This window comes from Sapajus apella, unplaced genomic scaffold (genome assembly GCF_009761245.1).
Source record: "Sapajus apella isolate SASKATOON/1434 unplaced genomic scaffold, GSC_monkey_1.0 scaffold116, whole genome shotgun sequence".
NCBI classification, from domain to species: domain Eukaryota; kingdom Metazoa; phylum Chordata; class Mammalia; order Primates; family Cebidae; genus Sapajus; species Sapajus apella.
The window spans coordinates 2,401,133-2,417,062 of NW_022437056.1; the positions used below are offsets into that span (position 1 = coordinate 2,401,133).

General features: G+C 40.2%; 1 protein-coding gene and 1 long non-coding RNA gene across 3 annotated transcripts in view; one reads left to right on the plus strand and one right to left on the minus strand.

Moving 5' to 3' along the window:
* Window positions 1-15,930, minus strand: part of CSMD1 (CUB and Sushi multiple domains 1) — a 2,101,842-nt gene that overhangs the window by 754,406 nt on the left and 1,331,506 nt on the right. The window lies entirely within an intron of this gene.
* On the plus strand, window positions 9,420-9,598 carry LOC116538065. Its single transcript, XR_004263487.1, has 2 exons — window positions 9,420-9,455; window positions 9,487-9,598. It is a non-coding gene; the product is annotated as an uncharacterized LOC116538065 (long non-coding RNA).

The following is a 15,930-nucleotide window of genomic DNA, read 5'->3' on the forward strand; positions in this document are numbered from 1 at the left end:
CACACACACACACACACACACACACACACACACATATATTTGAGATAACTCAGGCAGCTACAGCGTAAGCTGGAGAGATGAGAAGTGTTTATTCAGGTGGAGAGATGGTGGAGTTTGAGGGATATTACAGAGGGGAAGAGGGGTTTGAGCGGGCATTGTACATCTTGGTATATCTTGCACATATGGTGTGCAAAGGGGACCAAACAGTGGGGAAAAGAGAGGATCCGGAACACAGTGTGGGATACAGAAGGCTCATCTCAGGTGTCTGGGGATCAACCAGGAGGCAATGTCTGGCAACAGAAGGATGGGTGAGTTTGGAGCTCAGGAGGAGCCGATGCTAGGGAAGATGCGTACTGAACACCCTGTAGCTACTCCAGTTTCTGCCCATTTCCTTGCCTTAAACTTTGTGCTGCTAAGTAAAGTTATGGGAGGATCACAATTATAGAATTATATTGCTTTGATGGCTATGAGCCTTAATCCTGGCGGCAAAGTAACGCCTACATCTCCTCCTAGGCCATAGCTGTCTGAGAGGTGTGATGGAAGCAGGTAAAGATGGGGAGAAATCATTTAGCCACCCCGTTAGCCTGTACTTTCACTGGAAATGTTTCACTGAACAGACTTTATATTTTTAGAGTTTACCTAAACTTGTCTTCAAAGATTAAGGGATGACCCCACCAGAAACATGTTTGCGGAAGCCATTATATACAGAAAAATTAGTTAATCATCCCTCAAGGGCAGAATGCTTAGAAAAAAGGAAAGTATGTAAAATGAGCATAAAACTATGTTTTAATTGAAAGGCTGGGAACATAAATTCAAAGACACTAAATAAGGTAGCACAGAGTATAAATTTGAGTTAAAGTGTGTCATCCATGTTTTGTCATGTGTCACTTTGCCATTGAGTCACGTATTCGTGTGAGCAATTATTTCTTTCTTGGGCCCATGCTTCAGAGCCTGCCTTGGGTAGGAGGGTCCAAGGCCTCGAGCTTCTTGGGCTGGCCAGGCTGGGGGTTCCTGGTTACGCCACAGTGAGGGACTTCACTGCTTCATCTATCTACTCATTCATTCAACATCAGAGGATAGCTAGTTATCCTCTGCTAAATATTGACAACACAAGTTCCAAGTGAATGAATCTTGAATGGAGGAACCTCAGGTTTTCAGAAGGAGGAGGGGAAGGTAGCCTGAATTGAGACTCTTCTGGACATGGAAACCATGACACGGAAGACAAGCTGGGTATGCATTCACTCACCCACTGGTCACATCACTTATTAATTCAACAGACATTAGCACAGCACCTGCTCTGTGTGAGGCGCGATGCTAGGAACTGTGTATAAAGAGGAAGGCCAGGTGGACAGGGGCCTGGAACTGGCTGAGCCTTAGGCTACACACACCTGTCAGAAACCTCAGGGATCCAGGTGCAGTCCTGATGGCCAATTCACAGAACAGAACACAGCAGCTGACAACAGCAGTGATGGGAGGGGTCCAAGGGATGACCCAGCACCTCTTTCCTTCTTCTTTCTTAACATTTGAGGAAACGAATATGTTAGAGACTTTGAATAACATACCCAAGGATATAATTTACACCTTATTCTTTTAAGCTTTCAGACGCAATTGCATACTTTTCTAAGTAAGTTATGCCAACGGCAGTGAAATGTTCCTAGTGTCTCACTATCTGTGGTAGTTCATACCTGTGTCAGCTTGATTGAATGATGGAAAGTGTTGATCCTGGGTGTGTCTGTGAGGGTGCTGCCAAAGGAGATTCACATTTGAGTCGGTGGGCTGGGGAAGGCAGGCCCAACCTCAGTCTGGGTGGGCACCATCTACTCAGCTGCTGGCGAATATGAAGCAGGCAGAAAAGCATGAAAAGGCAGATGGGCCGCTCCTCCCAGCCTATCTTTCTCCCGTACTGGATGCTTCCTGCCCTCGAACATCAGGCTCCAAATTCTTCAGTTTTGGGACTCAGGCTATATCTCCTTGCTCCTCCACTCTCAGACGGCCTATTGTGGAACCTTGTGATCATGTGAGTTAATACCTAATAAACTCCACTTTACATATGTATATATAAAATAGATGGAGATATACAGCTAGTGCTCAATTTACGACCACAATTGGTTCCGACAGACCGGCCGTAACACGATTTGGTCGCAAGTTGAGTAGGCTATATGTACAGCACTGTGAAATGATGTTATAAAAATCTTTAAGTCATATTTTATCATAATTTTCTTTCATTATTGTTATATATCATAATTTTCTTTGTTCATTTTATGCCATTTGTATCATCTCTACACCATTTTGTTTCTTATTTTCACATTCGTCAGGTTTACGTAAAACACTGCATTACCAGTACAACTGGTTTAATATTTGCAAAACATACAAAATGACAAAATACAGGTGCATACAAAAATACAAAATACAGGTGTAAAAAATACCATAGGAAACATTTTTCCAATTGCAAAACATATCAAAATATATAAACATGTACGAAACATTTTATTGGCCGCTGGTGTTTGGCTGCAGATCGTTGATGTCATCATCTGAGGCAGCAGTTGGGGTTACCGGAGTTGGTTTTTTCATAAACATGGTGAGCTTTGTCTCAATTGTATGTTTCTTTTTTTCTTCATAAATTTCATGATACGGACAAAACACATCGTGCGCCATCCGTTCAATCCTTGCAAATCGTTCGATGTTTGGGTCCATTGCTTTCAAATGTATAAGAAGTTTATTGGGAGGGGTTTGATGAAAAATATCCAAAACACAAAACACAAGTTGCTGTACCGAGTCTGGGATAACAGTTGAAATGGTGCACGCGGAGATGGTAGTGCTGCCTTTGCGCTGCCAGACGCGGAGCAGTCGTGGCTAGCGATTGTGGTCGTAAAGTCGAATGGTCGTAAGTTGCATAGGTCATAAGTCGATCAATACCTGTGTGTGTGTGTGTGTGTGTGTGTGTGTGTGTGTATATAAAACACATATAATGCACTGACTAATGCACCATCTATTTAGGCTTCATGAACCTCTGCCCTGCTTCGAGGTGCTGTAAACTCCCTGGGAGTTTCTTCATCTTATTCTTATCTGTATGATCATTGCTGACAGGTCTCCTGGGAAACAGAACGGGCTGCTAACTTGGATGCTGTTAAACTGGAGAAGGCAGCCCTGGGCTGGCAGCTGAGGACTTCAGTTCTTGACCTATGACTTAAAAGCCGGCTGACCCACCTGTCGCTCCCTCTGCTACCCTCACAGGGGCACCCACCCTCATCTCCATCCTGTGTCATTAGCTGGGGTTCCCTGCTGCAGCCCTGAGGAGTCTGCCTTTCTGTGCTGCAGTGTCTGTGATGTTTCTAAAACCTAAGCCAGGTCAGGCCGGTCCCCGCTGAAAATACCTTCGCAACATCACACAGAGTGAAATCCAAGGCAGATGGCCCTGTGTGATCTGCTCCCCCTCCCCAAGCGTTTCCTGTCCCACCCCTGCCACTCTTCCCCCCGTCACAGCAGCCACTGGGGCCGGGCAGGCAAGTGTGTGTCCACTTGAAATGCCCATCTCTGCCTGTTTCTTCACTGTCTTCAGTCTCTGCTCACAGGGTACTTTCCTGGAGAGGCCTTCATTGAGCAACCTAAATGCACTAAAAACATTGATCATTTTCTAGCCTCTCTTCTTATACTCTTCTCTATTTTCTGGCAAATTGCCTACGTGTTCATTGGTCCTCTCATCCCTCCAGAATATAACCTCTGCAAGATCAGGGGTTATATCCACAGATATCAAAACTGCCACCAAAATATAGATAGCATCTAATTAATACTTGCTGACTGAATAAATCAATGTTCACATGAAAGAAGCTATCTGAAATCCCTGAATCTCAGCATCTTCTCCATAAAATGCAAATAACAACAGTGCCCTGCCAGCCTACTGGGAAGACCCTTTGTGGTACCCAGAAATTCGAGGCAAGAGAGTGCTTTGTAAAGTTCAAGGTATAAATTTAAATAATTGTTTAAAAAAGATAATTGGTATTATAATTAGCAGTAATAATCAATTTTTAAAACTCTCAGGTTTTTTATTTCATCAGATGGAAAAAAAATTAAATTTTTTTAAAATTCTAGTTTTTTTTTTTGACACGGCATCTCGCTCTGTTGCCCAGGCTGGAGTGTCGTAGTGCAGTCATAGCTCACTGCAACTTCCACTTCAAGCAATTCTCCTGCCTCAGCTTCCTGAGTAACTAGGATTACAGAAACACGCCACCATGTCCAGCTACGTTTTGTATTTTTAGTAGAGATCGGGTTTTACCACGTTGGCAAGGATGGTCTTGAACTCCTGGCCTCATGATCTGCTCACCTTGGCCTCCCAAAGTGTTGGGATTACAAGCGTGAGCCCGCGCCTGGCCTAAAATTCCAGTTTTCATGCATTGTTTTAAATTTAAAACAAACATAGTAGGCTTTTTTTATGTGTGTGTCTGTTTTTTTTTTTTTTTTTTTTTTTTTAGCAAAGACTGATGCACTGTCATGCTTTACTAACATGGTATCAGTGCTTCACTGAGAAGAAACGAGATTTCATCAAGCCAGCGTGAGGCAGAATGCTGATGACAGTGAAAATAGCCCCAGCCACACAGCCCACCATCTCTGGGCCCTCTCATTTTCATTTATCCTCATGTTTTGCTTTTTGTTGTTGCTGTCATTCTTTGTTTTTGGAAGCTATAGCCCATCTTTGCAGAGAAAATAACTTGCTGATGATAAGTGAATTCAACTTAACATGATGTGATGGTAGACATTATCAGTGTTATTTTCTTTTGTATCTCATGGTGAAAGATGGAATGAAGAAGGAGGAACTGATTTACAGAGGACTGGATTTTAAGTCATGGTTTAAACAGAATGTGCAGGGGAGACTCACGGCCCCAGTGCTCCCTTTTGCAAATCTGTCTGAATAAACAACTTTGGCTAAAAAAAAATTGGAATTGTATTTTATACTGCACTTCCCATGGCTGAGAAGTTAGAGTTTATGTTCTCAGAGGGGGTATATGACACAGGGCCAGTCTGTACTGGGATGACTGCATAGTCTATAAAGCACTCTGACTATGCTTTTCTGAAGTTTTACTTGTTTTATAAAGTTTCACTTACGTATACTCAACCAAATTTTTAATTTATGTAAATTTATTTCTTTAAATAACTATTTCAAGAAAGGACTTTATTTTCTTCTTTTTCTCCATGGCACCAGTCATAACAGAAAAGTTTTGACCATACATTTTTAGTTTCAATATGTTAAAATACTTAAAAAAAATCAGAAACACAAAAGACAATAGGTTTCATTTAATTGAAGAAGCAAATAAAGTAACCATCTTATCTTACTTCCAAAGTGAATTATTCTAAAAGGTTGATGTAGTGTTCAAGGTTTAGCTAGTGTCTGCTTCTTCTTGTAATCTTGTTATCTAGAGTGAAGTCTCTTTAAAGGCAGGGATCTTAGAAGTTTGATGAAATTGACAGAGGACAGCCTGATTTGTTATTTGCTCATAAGATTTTTTAAACACCTACACGTTATATGAAAGCAAAGACTCTTAACCATAACTCAAGAAAGAGCCTGAGAATCCTAAGGGTCTTCTGATGGCTTCTCTCCCTCCTCTCTTTCAGGTGCAGTGTATGTCAGCATGCAGAGCCCACTCTTGCATTCTAGCAACCACAGCTCAGAAAGCACGAGAAATTCAGGCTGTGCCAGTACCAGAGCGTGAGAGCTCACTGTCAAATGTTCAAAACATGTGTGTATAGGTCTGCTGCTATGTCAGCTTTAAATGTTTAGATTATATATACTTAAAAAGAAATAAATTATATTAAAAACAGTAATAATGGCTCAAGGCTCATCAATTTCTAGTCACATTTTTACATTTGGCCATTGTCTGCACTCTTGAGGGTACTTACTTCTGTGTCTGGTGGAAGTATGACATGGTGCAGTGTCACTGGACATCTCCTCCCAAGCCTGTCTCCAGTGATGGGTATGGTGGTGGTCTGAAGTTGGCCATGGTGGACGTATTTAAACCATGCACATGGGAGAAGGCTACAGGTCAGGCTCTTCTCTTGGGAGGACCCATTGCTAAACATTTTCCAGCAGCAGATCACCACAGGCATATATTTTGAGAGGCAGCTTCTACTTCTCCTTTAGGGCCTCAGGACCCAAATCCATGGTTTCCCATCTTAAAAAGCCTTTTCCAAGCTCTTTGCCCCAAAGAGAATCCATGACTTACTTATCTCCTTATTCCTACACCTTGTTGTAAGTGCTTATAACACATATCTTGCTTTCCTGAAGGTTCATCTTTCCCTCTAGAAAGTGAGCATTTAGCATTATGATATACTGTAAGTGTTCAATAAACATTTATTGAGTTAATAATAAATGAATCAATTAATAGAGAGTAGGCAGATATTAAAGGAAACTCTGGTGCTATTTCATTAATGGGACTCAGCCTCCTAATTATTCAACCACGTATGTCCCTGCGCGTGAACCAGAATAAACACCTCCGCATGCATTTCTATTGAACACATGCTCATTGCCCTCCTTTTTCAATTCCATATCCTCCACAAACCAGCTTAATGGGTGAATTGAAAATTCCACAGGTACTGAACAAAAGACTCGCAATTTTATGATTCAGTATTGGACAATTAGCAAGAATATGGGGATGAAAATATTTGAAGAAATAGCATCATCTTCCCTTGTTCTCTGGGTACAATGTGGCCTTGACTTATGACAAGCAAGAATGTTTACCGGACTACTCAAGTGATGTTCATAAACATTTCACAGGAGAAACACTTTGCATCTGCAATATTTCACCAAGAGCCTGCCCTCTCAGTATGCACATACTTGATTCAGAGCTAATTTTAGCTTGAATAACTCAGCTTGTTTGACCCAAGGGGTGCTAGCAACTTACATATAAAGCGTTTATTGTGTGAGCTATTTTTAACTTACACCCAATCAGCTGGCTTGCTGCATAATATGAGCATTGGATTTTAGTCCACAAAACTATTGGAGTTATTTCCTCAAGCATGAAGGTGCAAACCTACCTAGTGGGCATTGAAGTGTGACATGCCATCATTAGGAACTCTCTAGAAGGCCAGGCATGGTGGCTCATGCCTGTAATCCCAGCACTTTGGGAGGCCAAGGCAGGTGGATCGCTAGAGCTTAGCAATTCCAGATCAGCCTGGGCAACACGGCAAAATTCTGTGTCTACCAAAAATACAAAAATTAGCCAGGCATGGTGGCGTATGCCTGTGGTCCCAGCTACGTAGGAGGCTAAGGTGAGAGAATCACTTGAGCCTGGGAGGCAGAGGTTGCAATGAGCCAAGATGCTGTCATTGCACCCCAGATGGAGCAGCAGAGCGAGGCTGTATCTCAAAAAAACACAAAAAAAAACAAACAAAAAAAACTCTCTAGAAACTGTCCATTTATCAATATTGACCAATGTTTATAATGAAGACTTTGAGAAAATACAAGATCCTGAGTTATCCTCATAATTATCAAAAGCAGATTGTATTATGGTTGGCTTCATTTTGTTAATTGAGTGTAATCCATGTTAATTTATTTCAAATTGATAAATCACCCAAAATGACACATTCTTTGAACCTATCATGTAAAATATCCTGTAATCTTCAGTAGATTAACAGATTCTCATCACCAGTTGAGTAGAAGCCATAATTTTCTAAGCAGATCTCATTTAAATCAAGAATATTTAAATAGAAAGTACCGTCATGGTTATTATCATCATTGTTATTATAAACAAAAATGATTATTACTCTTAAAAGTATTGGATAGTATACCATGATTCATTAGATAATTTAACATTATTATTAATGAAATGCTTACTATGCATCATGCATGATATTAAGCAATTACCAAATATAATTTCAGATGCAAGATATTAATATCCTCATTTTACAGATAATAAAACTGAGTTAAAAAAGACTTGGGCCGGGCGCGGTGGCTCAAGCCTGTAATCCCAGCACTTTGGGAGGCCGAGGTGGGTGGATCACGAGGTCAAGAGATCGAGACCATCCTGGTCAACACGGTGAAACCCCGTCTCTACTAAAAATACAAAAAATTAGCTGGGCATGGTGGCGCGTGCCTGTAATCCCAGCTACTCAGGAGGCTGAGGCAGGAGAATTACCTGAACCCAGGAGGCGGAGGTTGCGGTGAGCCGAGATCGCGCCATTGCACTCCAGCCTGGGTAACAAGAGTGAAACTCTGTCTCAAAAAAAAAAAAAAAAAAAAGAAAAAAAAAGACTTGGTTTTTCTAGCCATATAATCAGCAGAGGCAGAGACTGAGATGGAACCCCTGTCTTGCTGACTCCAAGTCCGTGCCCTTCATTCCAATTTCACTCTTAAGAAAATGATAACTAAAGTTTTCAAAGAGGTGAAACCAATTCCAAATCAGCTGCATCATTTTCCCAGCCCAGGCGTCCCCTCTCCCCTGTCAAAGAGACACTGTCATACTTTACTAGTTTGGCCTTAGTATCTTGTTATTTTTGACAAATCTAGGCATAAGAAGTAATCATTTGATCAGCACCTATATCTCTTAATTAAATACATATATGTGTGTTTATAAATGCTTGTTGTCAGATACTATTACACCTAGAATAGGTAAACTGTTCTTCTGCTCAATGCTATAGTCTTCTCCTCTTTTGTCCGTACTGCATTATGTGTTGAAGTAAATATTAACCTTGCAGTCAGGGAGGTATAATTTTCATCCCTGGCCCCAAATACCTACCAGCTGTGTGGCCTGGGGCAAGTCCCTAAGCTGTGGTCTTTTCTGAAGAGCAGGTGGAGGTGGGTGGCTGCCCACCAGGCAGGATTGGTGTCAAAATTAGATGAAAACCTGTATACCAAGCACCCTACTGGACACATCACAGGTACCTGATAAATGCTAAGAGTTATATAGAAATTATTATAAGTTACATTGTATTTAATTTCATAAATTACCAGAAAACTTTTATATCTCAGAAGCATATAGATCCTAAAGACATGCTAATGGTACACCTGTTCTCCCTCATCATTAAAATCATGTGTACAGATATAGGGAAACTTTTTCCTAAGAAAGTTGCCCAGAGCTTGTGTATTATGGGACCATACACACACACTGGGTCCAGTACACGAATCAAGTTCCATATCTTAAAGATGAGTGTCCATTTCTATCAAACTGAGTGTGAACACTGAAATTGGTATGTGATAAACATAGCAAAGATTTCGAGCTAACTCAAATGCCCATCAATGATAGACTAGATAAAGAAAATGTGGCACATATACACCATGCAATACTATGTAGCCATGAAACAGAATGCGTTCATGCCCTTTGCAAGAACATGGATGAAGCTGGAAACCATTATCCTCGGCAAACTAACACAGGAACCGAAAACCAAACGTCACCTGTTCTAATTCATAAGTGGGAGCTGAAAACTGAGAACACATGGATACAGGGAGGGGAGCATCACACACCAAGGTCTGTCCACAGGTGGGAGGCAAGGGGAGAGAGCATTAGGACAAAAATACCGAATGCATGTGGGGCTTTAAACTAGATGATGGGTTGATAGGTGCAGCAAACCACCATGGCACATGTGTACCTACGTAACAAACCTGCACACTCTGCACGTGTACCCCAGAATGTAAAGCAAAATAACAATAAAGAAATGTGTTTATAAGACTCATAGAAATACACACGATAAAAACACCCCTTAAAAGTACAAGATTAATAGCATGCAGTGAATATTTCTCTCCTAGAAAAGTTATAGTTAAAACTAATGATTCATGTAACAAAGTGACTTAATGACCATCTACAGCTATTTAAAAGCAACTCCTGAATAAATAAGCAATTATTTGCTTCCCACACAAGAAAACATACCCAGTTAAAGGCTAATGCATAGGAAACAACCCTAATTCCATAGTACAGCTTGTCAGGAAAGTCCTGGGTGAGGGCACAGATCTGAGCACCACAGAAGACAACAGGGGGACACAGGCAATGCCCAGGTGTCCCCGGGATGGCCGGGCTCAGCCAGCAGCACCCGGAAGGGTTTGGAGATGTCTTATATTCATTAAAGCCTATGATCGGCCCTCTCAGTTTAGAGTCTCTCTTTTTTTCTCTCTCTCTTTTTTTCTGAGAGGGAGTCTTACTCTGTTACCAAGGCTGGAGTGCAGTGGCGAGATCTTGGCTCACTGCAATCTCCACCTCTAGGGTTTGGGCAATTCTCTGACTCAGCCTCCAGAGTAGCTGGGATTCTACACCTAGCTAATTTTTGGTATTTTTAGTAGAGACAGAGTTTCACCATCTTGGCCAGGCTGCTCTTGAACTCATGACCTAGTGATTCGCCTGCCTTGGCCTCCCAAAGTGCCTGGATTATAGGCGTGAGCCACTGTGCCCGGGCTATAACCTCTCTTTTAAGCAAAACCTCCAGCTACTGACATGAAAAGATTTCTATCCTTTAGGGCTCTTTAGGCCAGAGCTGGGAAAATTCCCCTGCTTTGTTTTGGAAGTCTGGCTTTATGAAAAAAGCCCAAAACCTTTAAAACTGAAATACAAACTTCTATCCAGAATATATGTGCAATTTTTAAAACTAGTAGATGACGTAAAACTGCTTATTTCAGTAAAATTCTCTAACTCTAAACCCCCTTGCTGTAGCCATTTTGTCCCTTTTCTCCATCACCAAATACCTCCATCTAATACAGCTTTTTGTATTAGACAAAAGAAGACAGGGTGTGCTTGAGGAGCAGAGCTGCTGGCTGGGTGCAGGGACCCACAGCCTCCACCCGGGATGTCCGCCTATCTTCAAAGCGTTCTGTCGATATTTAATGACAGCGGCCCCTGGGAATAGCCTGTGGATCTAGCAGAGGGATGGCTCTGTCCAGGCAAAGTTCTTTCATTGTGTTCTGTTATTTATTCTTTTACACAACCACAAGTGAGCTGTTTGTTCTGGGCACTGCATCCTTATCACGAAAGCAATTACAGTCAAACGATCTACCTAAAGGGAATTCAGAATTGGAATCCTCCATTGCTGGAGGGGTGCTCACAGGTGCCTGTCAGCACTCCTCTCCCTTGGGGGACATTTCTGCACTGTGCTGAGAAATCATTGGAAGTCAAAAGAAAAATGAAATATGTTTAAAGCACTGTTTGGAGTATCATTCTTCTGCCAGGTCTACTGTTGAAAACATGGGCATACTATTTTAATTTAATACCTATCATTATCCTGTGAGGTTGTCATCTCTTTTCCACCCAAGACAAAAAGAGGCCCAAGCTCCTATGACTAGCAGGTTCAACTCAAACCCAGGTCTCCAGACTTAAAATTTTGTGCTTCCAGTTAAACCACATCTGCTTGACCAATCATTTTAAGATGTTAAGAATATTCATGAATGTTAAGTTAGCAGTTTGCTTATTTTTATTGGACGCTTATTAATTTAAAACAATCATTATTAGAACACTAAGTTTTAGCAAGTTAGGGAAAACATACACTTTTTGCTTCATGTGAAAGAAAAGCATGATATAATTCCTGAGAACACATTCAAATTAATATACCAACACCAAAGGACAAAGTCTTTCTATTTTGATGTAACAGTTATTATAAACGTGAAAAAAGTAACTTTAAATGAATAGATACTAAATATTATATAACATATAATTTATATAATGTATAATACTTATATATTATAAAATATAATATATAATTTGTATACTATATTACATAACATACAATATATAATTACATAAAATATAATATATAATTATATATTATAGATTTTGGGACTTTTTCTTGCTTGCCAAATTATGACATATATTTTATTTTCTCTCCTGGCCATCTAGAAACACATGGTGCTGTCTTTCCCTATACCATCATTGTTGAACCCAATTCCAGATGCTGACATGGTTTTAAAATAGACTCAGAGCTTCATGGCAGGCCAATTTTAGCCACTCTCACTTTCCCTGCTACAGATCAACTTACAAGCTAGTATTTTCATCAGGACACTTATTACACTCACAATTCCTACATATTTTATTGCAGTTCTAAATTCTCTTTTGAAATTTGTACTAATGCTGGGAAGCACTTGGCCAAAGTGCACAATTTAACTCCCTTTGGAATAAGGTGTGGTAGGAAAGCAAATACAGGAATCCATAGTTTTGGACTTAAGTGACCTCCACTTAGAAGGATTGGCATCATCCAAACCCAGTTTTTGAAGTAAAAATAAGAGATGTCTTCACTGCAAAAAAATTTCCTGGCTTCATTATAGAAAATGCATAGTTGGATTTTTGGAGTATTTTGATGTCATTTCAGCGACATTTATTGATGGATGAAATCAAATCCAAAGTTGCAAAATTGAAGCCATTGTCCTTATTTTATACCAAAAATAGTGGTTATAAAATAAAGTTGTCATGGGGCTAATTGTAACCATTATGACACATTTAATGACCCACCAGTCTAATTGTCTTCCCCCCCTCCCCCGTTGAAATTCTTTGAGTCTTCATTACACATCATCAAATTGTTACCTAACACCAGGGGTCCTGTCTGGGCCCTGAGGCTCACTGCACAGAAAGCCAATGACTCAGGTCATGATTCCTGCCAAGGAAGAAGGCTTTAATCAGGTGCTGCAGCCAAGGAGACGGGAGCTCAGCCTCAAATCCACCTCCTGATCAACTAAAATTCGGGGTTTATATAGCATGGAAAAAATGCAACAATAGTTAAGAAAACAGGAGAGAATCATCTGGCATCTCATTGCCTGAATGCGGTAATGTGGTGAGTTTCAGTTCTTTACGACTCTTTTTAGAGGTCTGAGGGTCCTTTGCTTTTCAGATAAAACCAAAGTATGTTTCAAGTCCTAAGATCAGAATGGTCAATTTCTCTTATTCTTTTTTTTAATGTTTTATTTTTAATTTCTGTGGGTGTATCGTAGGTATATACATTTACAAGGTACCTGAGATGTTTTGACACAGATATCCAGTGTAAAATAATCACATCATGGAGAACGGGATATCCATTCCATCAAGCATTTATGGTTTGTGTTAAACAATCCCACACTCTTTTAGTTATTTTTAAATGTGTAATCATTATTGACTATATTCACCCATTTTGCTATCAAACAGAAGATCTTATTCTTTCTTTCTATATTTTGTACCCATTAACCAACCCTCCTTGCCCTCAACCCTCACTATGCTCATCAGCTTCTGGTAACCATCAGAAGGCTCCCGGGCCACAGAAGATTTGCATTAAATAAATCTGCATGCTTTTCTCCTGTTAATCTTTCTTATGTCAATTTAATTCTTGGACCCTCAGTGGACAGAGGTAGAGTTTTGTTTCCCTTACTCTGGGGAGTGTCTTTTGTTCAAATGTATCATGGCATTCAGGAGAGATGTGATTGGTCAAGTTGGGGTAGACGGTGGAGCTAAAAGAATTATGAGGTTATGACAGTATTGGATATGAACTATCAAATGTATGTCTAATCAAATGCAGGATCCAATACTAATTTAAAACCACAAATACAAGCGTGATGTAAGCACGCTTCCTGCTCTGAACGTACCTCTGTACAGCTTACAGGAAGGTAACCTTCCATCCTGGCTTGCCCAGGGCAGGTCCACCTTCACTCTGCTGGTTTTAAGTCCAACTTAGCATTTCAGGACCAAAAAAGTCTGTGGTTACGCCATGTATGATGGATGAAAAGATGATCTGTCCCCCATAAGACTGCGGAAGGCTGACTCTGTCCTCTTTCTATGAATATCCATGGGGAACAGGGATATTGAACTCTGCATTCCTAATTTTAGGCTGGGAAACTTGCCTTTCAAATAAATTATGGAAGCAGTGCCATTATTGAGAAAGCAATAAAACAGCAAGATCCATTTACAAAAAGCAACCATCTCGATGTTAATTTTCTCTACTTTTTTTCCAGATATTCTCTGTGTGCTATTTTTTTTCCAGTTTCAATAAACTGCTCTTATAGGTACCTCTTTGAAGATTTCAGTGTGTCCTTGCTCATTTGTGCTGAGAGGTGCGTACTGGGGCCGAGCGAGGCTCCCTGAGCCCCACAATGCTAATTAATGGCTGGTGGCCTTCGGAAGCAGGTTGCTATCTTGAAGCAGGGCCTTGAGTAATGGCCAAGTCCAGCCTGTAACAGCACTTGATCTTTGCTCCACTTACGTCTCTCGAGAAAGAAAGCTAGTTCCGCTCTCTCAGCCCACTCCTGCCCTCCACTCAGTGAGAACCAGAGCCCATTTTGACAATCTGGGGACAGAGCAGCTGTGGGCTCTGAGGAAATGCTCCTCTGCACCCTCTGACGAATCCCTGTGCTTCCTTTTCCATCATGATATTTGCTTATCTGAATTTCAAGGCTTCTCTCTTTTAAATCTGAAAATTTTCAGCATAACCAAAATGGCTTGCTTTGTCCACTGAATCTGCTACTTCTTGTTTTTAAGGAAGCTCAGTAGGCTGGAACCACTGAACACTTAGTGTGCTTATCTGTTTCGAAGTAATTATAATATCTTATTATTAGACACAATAAAAATACATGAGAGAGCTAGGCATGAATTGGATACAATAAATACTTGTCGCATGAGTAAGTGGGCAAAGATCATAGTATAATTTTGTTCAATATTACAAATACTGTCTCCTTTATTCTGAAATGGAATATAATAGAGGTGTAAAGCACCAATTTTAAATGTGCTAAGTCTTATAAATGCCAGTAGAAAGTTTAATTATCCAGTGATATTTATGAAGGAGGAATTAAGAACTAGACAGAGGTGCTTTGCATTTAGATTTTAGACTTTGAAACTGCTGTGTGATTTTAGGCAAATGACTTATCCTGTGTGTCTTCGTTCCCTAATGTAAAATGAGGAAATGTAGTAATAATGAAAATTTACTCTTTATCACATGTGCAAATCTTTGCTACAGTGCACGTTCTTAATAAATATTAGCAATATTCATAGTGATTATTTATACAATAAAACACTGGGGGAAATGCCACTTGGCCAAGGTACAAATTCTAGATTTTTCAGTGAAATGAGATCTAGTGATGCTTCTGAGATATTTCTCTAGGGAACTCTGAATTTCTCTTCTCCTCAGTTAAGAAGTATTTACATTTAAAGGTTTCTAGTGAAACTGTAGCACTGTAACAGATTCTGACATGCTAGAGTATAATGCAATGCTGTAGTAAATAAATCAGTGTAACAATGGTTAATTAATTGACATATATCAATTAAAAGGAATAGAGAGGTCAGAAATAGACCCACATAGATCTCTGATAAAGGAGCAAAGTTAAGTTTTTAAAAAGTTAAAATTAAATAAATAAATGAATGAAATATTACAAAACTAAAAAGGGTTTCTTCACTTTGGAGGCTCTGCATAGAATTATGCACAATATTCTGATTTTATAAGCAATATTCTAAGGGCCATCTTAGTAAAAGTGTGATTGATACACTTATTCCCAACCCATCATAAAATGAGAAAATAATAGCAACCACACAACTGCATGCTTTGGTTCAAGTTGTGAGACCATGTGCTCTGAAGCTGGGAACATGTCATGACTCTCAGGGAGCTGCAGACACGTTTCCTTCACACTTCCCCACCTTCTAACTCATCCACACCCACAGTTACCACGACGTCAATCATGCCAGTGGCCTGTGACTAACATTGGACGAAGCCATCTCCTGTACTGTCCTTCCCACATACTGTCCTTGTTTATGCCATCTGAAATTCCACAGTCTCCTTTGGTTATAAAATGTTTCAGGAGTAAAGGGAATGGCAGGACAGGTAAGTGATTACAGATAGAGGTAGAAAGATTTCTGAAGACAGGAAAGTGTTTTTTGTTTTCTCTCACTCTGCTCACACCCTTTCCATTTTCTTCTGTTCCTGGAGGAGCTATTTCCATTGAGTGTGTCTTCAACATTCATCTAAGGACAGTACAGTTCACTCTTAGTCCACTGAACAGAAATATTTAGAGTGTGC